This window comes from Atta colombica, unplaced genomic scaffold (assembly GCF_001594045.1).
Source record: "Atta colombica isolate Treedump-2 unplaced genomic scaffold, Acol1.0 scaffold105, whole genome shotgun sequence".
Taxonomy (NCBI): Eukaryota; Metazoa; Arthropoda; class Insecta; order Hymenoptera; family Formicidae; genus Atta; species Atta colombica.
Genome location: NW_017259190.1, coordinates 1,144,122 through 1,149,584, shown reverse-complemented (window position 1 = coordinate 1,149,584; position 5,463 = coordinate 1,144,122). Strand labels below are relative to the sequence as shown.

The window sequence follows — 5,463 nt, the reverse complement described above, 5'->3', positions numbered from 1 at the left end:
TTACTAAATCATCGATCATGAATCATTGAAATGAATATTTATGTTTCTGTAAAAACGGAAAATTTTATTCAAATTCTTGAAATTGGTAAATAATTGATTCCGATAAAATGATGAAAACAATTGAATGAGATTTACATATATCATTTTAATAAGAATGAATATAATAATATTAATGAATATTCATTCAACGAGAAAAGCAAAAGATTTCACCGTCATTTAAATTAATTTAACGTTTAATAATTTAACGTTAAACGTTATTTTAACGTTTTGATTATAATAGAAGCAAACGTCCAGAATATTCATGCGCTATGGAAAAAGCTTCCAATTGTAAGATCAATTAAAAAATAAGAAAATAACTTTTGAACCACATTTAACATTAATGTAGAAACACAAAAATCACATTATTTATTATTAATTAATTATTTAATAATTTATTAAAAATTTATTTGAATACACAAGAAATTATTTATTTATTATTATTTATAATTATTGAATACACACAAGAAATTAAATTATTATTCATTTATTCTTCATTTGACGCAAGCTTGTCCCTCCGAAAAAAATAGGCTCTTATTGCAAAGTAAATTTTCCATGTCAAATATGTATAAAATCGAGGTCGCCAAAATTATACCAATTTCGATTTCTAATTCTGTATCACTGCTAATTCAATGCGACGCGAATCAATGACACGAAAGTGGAACAGATAGATCTATTTTTTTTCACAAGAGATATTTCATGAAACGTTATTTCACGTTCGGTTAACGAACGTTATACGACCTCATGGCCTTCCGTTTAACAACTGAAAAATCAAGAATGCCGAGCAGGCGCGCGTGTATACTGAAATTACCACGTTTTTGGCAATGTGCCGCGCATCGTTCTATCGTACGGGAAAACATCGCATTTTTCGGAAGAATCGACGAAACGCCGCGTGGATTGAATGTCATTCGCGAATTATTTGCGGCATAGCAGATAGAGAAGCAATAGGCAGTTTCTTGGAAAGCGCAACGTCCCGGAATTCTCTTCCATTTTCAATACTGGAAATCACAGGTTGAAGAAGAATGACGTGTTTCACGGAACTTTGCGACACTAAACCGAAAAAGCAAAATACGAGAAGATAAAAATGAATCACAAATAAATCGTAAAAAAATTCAACACAAGAAATTCATTGATAGAAATTTAAATCAATTTCTTTAATTATATATTCATCGAATTTATATTTTCAATTAATAAAATAAAAAATGCTAAATAAAAAAATGTTGAAGATTTGAATATCTACAAAAAATATAAACTTTCCATGTTAATAATTTAGAGCCAAGTCCAATTGATATGATTTGCGTTAAAATAATCTGAATCTATTGTTATTCCAAGTATATTAATCATTATTTTAATTCGAAATTTTCTTTAAATATCCTGATATTTTTTATTATTTAAAAATAATTTTATTACATCTGTTTATCATAATCTTTTCTCAGATGAATCTCTGATGCAACTAAAACGTATTTTATGCTTAATAAACCTAAAATTTACGAAAGCTCTTATCGATCTATGTTCTCTTTTGTTCAAAATAGTGTAAATACCATTATCTCACACTATCCATTACAATTAATCTATCCAGTAAACATCGATTGTGTTCTAGATGAGAATAATCGTTTATAATAACCAAACAATTTATCTTCGATATTACAACGAAAATCGCTTGCATAATTATATTTAATTGCTGCCATTAGAGGCAGCTGCTGCTTTCAAGAGCAATAAGCGTTTGCAATTTCGTCATAGATGTGTTGAAATAATTCGACTCAATGTGCTGCAAAAAACATTATAAATATCAAATTGAACAAGTAATATAAATACTTCATATCCGTTTTGAAAAACGGAAGAGATTTGAAATATATTTAATATAAAATGTAATCATTTTAACGAAAATACATCTGTATGCATAGCCTTTTCATTTATGAATTCAATATATTTAATAAAAATATTTAACGTTATTTTATAGAAATAATATTAAATATTTCGTGATAATTATCGGTCATAATATGTTGTATTGTTTAATAATATGTGGCTTTCTACACAAAGATCGCGAATTAGACCGGATGTACAAACGAATGAACCCGACGAATGAATACCGATTGCAAAAGTTCGTTATTTATGCAATATCGCACAAGGTCAATTGCTAAGTGTGATTATTATTATGTGCTAATCCATACCATTGAATTTAATTGAATCAAATCGAAGCATTTCAATCAAGAATAAGAATAAATGACTTACGAATACAAACATGAATGTCCGAAAATTTTTTCCGTTCGCTGTTCGTTCATTCGCTAAGTGTATGCCAGCTTTAAGATTTGTTTTTTTACAGCTGAATTTGTCGCACTGTTCATCTTTTATTTTTTAATGTTATGTATTTTTTATGTATACCTATTTCATTTTTGTACTCACTTAATTTGAAGTGAGTGCAGAAAATGTGATAATCTAGAACAGAACTATTATCATGTTCGTATCGTACGATAAAATTCAATAAATAGCGACATAAATTGTTTTGCATTTCGTTACATTTAAAATGATAATTCTCGTAATATAATAAAAAATTAACCTGCACGGTTAATCAACTTCAGTGATTCGCACACGTGTTAACATGGCTATTTATCGAAACGGATATTTCACATTCATTTATTTGGAATGGAAATCAATAGAAAATCAGAATTATACATTATAACTTTCGAGAGAAATTATTATTTTGAATGTACAATATCATGCAACGTGCTTGTGAAATTAAATATAATTTATTATCGTTCTTTATCGTAGGAAACGCGAACGAATCACTCACAACAACACTCAACGACAAGTATTATGAAAAGCAATCGAATGTTTGATAATAATTAATTTGGAATGTAATAATATTCAGTATATAATTATTATTGTAGAAATGACAGATATGTGATTCTACAAATGAAGTATTTCTTCTAATTGGTTAATCAAATATTTCGAAGCATTTACAGTGAGATTTTGACCGCACCCATCGTTACATATTTCATAATAATAACTATTTAGCATGCAGCTCCAGCCACAAGATAATGTATTGTTCGCTCTATATCGTAATTATTCGAATCGGTAGGTAGCAGCGCGCGCCATTCCACGTGCCATTCTCATCGAAATGCGATCGCATAAAATACAAGAAGAAGCCGAACGCGTTTATTTCCAACGAACAATTAGCTCGACTGTCAATCGATGCAATTAATTGACTCCTGCAATGGACGACTGTAAACTTGATGAATAGTTTTATCAAAATATTTCACGAAGTTTATTCATTTTACTTAAACATTGTAGGGGCAGATATTATAAAATATTGTTTTACTGCGATATTTATATATGCACAAACGAAAATAAATTGCTAAAAGATATTTACATTTGAATGTATTTTACATTCGAGCCTCAAATTTTTCACGTATTTAAATTTAAATGCAATTTGTTCGTTATAATACTTTTAGATTGAGAGCGTAGAATAGATTAAATATTTCGAAATACAGAGATATCATTTGTTGTGTTAATTTCCGAGTCGCACGTGTCGCGTGAATTATTTGTTGTTTTTTTCTTCGTATTATTTTTATGATCGCGTTTCGATTGAATTTGGGATTTCGCTACAATGCAAATGTAAAACAATGTCGCGTACGACTAATATCAGGAATGCCATGTAAAATGCGAAAAATTATTCTATCATTATGATCGTAATTACTGTGTTTTTATGAGTGCAACGATTATGAGCGAATCTGCGAAATCGAAAGAGAGAAAGACCTATTTTAACACAAACTGTTTTCCATTACTTCTTCAGAAAAATGTTTCTTTTTTAAATCCTTTTTTTATTTTTCTGAACTTTAAATTGTGATTAGGCTTAGTCTAATAATGTAAAATTGTATTTTCTATCTATAATTAGTCATTAAATGATAGTTTTGTAGTGAAAAAGTTATCACACACTATAAAATCATTAGTAATTAATCATAGCTAAAAAAAACATAATTTTTATCATCAAATAAAATTAAGTCTAAACTCAATCTTAATTAATAAATTAATAATTAAAAAACCGAACCTCAGTTCATTTACTTTCAACTTCTCTTTCAAATCATTAATGTATTATTTTCAAATCGTTTTTCATATTATATAATAACAATTATCGCATACAGGGTGGGCCATCTAGCGTTTGGAATTTCAACTACCGCTTATTTTGAGTTTAAAAGGCGTAATAACATTTATGACGTATCAGAAATTTTTTGTTTGTTTTTTGTTTACGAAATGGGTCACTATACGCTTGAACAAAATTGGGAAATATTGAAAATTTATTTCCAAAGTGGTGGAGTCTTCAACCCAAACTGTAGAAATTTACGTTGAAAATTTGGTAGAAAAGAAATGCCTTCAACGCAGTTTGTGGATCAATTTGTGAAGCGAATTCGACAAACTGGATCCTTATTGGATAAAGCAACTCGTTCACGTGCTCGTCCAGTAAGGTCAACCAAAAACATTGCTGCTCAGAGTGTGCTTGAATAACCATCAACATCAACTCGCCATCGTTCTCAAAACTTGAACATTTCACGTCCTTCTTTGAGAAGAATTTTGAATAAAGACTTCGATAAATGGCAATGTACTACCTTTCTAATAAAGCCATAAACTTTGAAAAATATTCATGCGTTTTTTTTTAGAGCTAAATTAAATTCCAAATTTTAAATGGCCCACCCTGTATATTTTGAGAAATTTTTTCTAGAATAAGATAAATTAATAAATAAATAAGAGTGTAAAAAATGACAAATAGGATCAATAATTTCTATTTACTTTTGCTTTGTTTTATATTTGAAATAATAATTCGTCAACGATTTGAATTTAAAAAAAATATTTAAAAAATATTTTTATTTGCTTGTTATTTATATAACATATATTTTAAAAACATTCACATTGCGTGAGAAAATAAATGTTTTTCCCCGAGTTCTAGTCTTCTCAAAAAGACAGGCAGACAATATGCATTTCCTACAGTAATTGCACACTTAGACAAAAATCGAAGTGCGCACAACAATAATAACACTTTATCGTCATAAATGACATCGATAATATATAAGCTATATTCATACCATATATATTTTCGATCCAATGGAAATAGATGCGATCTGTGAGCCGTTAGCTATTCAGTGATCTCAGTTTGCCAATTGCATATTCGAATTAAATTAGAATTAATGCATATTAAATTTCTACGCGTTTCGCACGATTCTCAACTTTCTGCCATCGTATGTACATATCCACATGAAACTAGATTACAAACTAGAATACAATCAAGTTAGAGCCTACTGAGCCTCTCTGCGAATTAAAATAATGTAAATAATTATATTATAAATCTGCGCACGCACGCACATAAAAGTGATATGAAAAGAACGGTTTTGTTATAGTATTAAAAAATTTAATTAGATCTAAAAATAATTTTAT

The 5,463-nt window shown here is 28.7% G+C and overlaps 1 protein-coding gene across 3 annotated transcripts in view; it reads right to left on the bottom strand.

Moving 5' to 3' along the window:
- The window catches only part of LOC108690762 (uncharacterized membrane protein C20F10.07-like), a 69,348-nt gene that overhangs the window by 60,333 nt on the left and 3,552 nt on the right, over window positions 1-5,463 (bottom strand). The window lies entirely within an intron of this gene.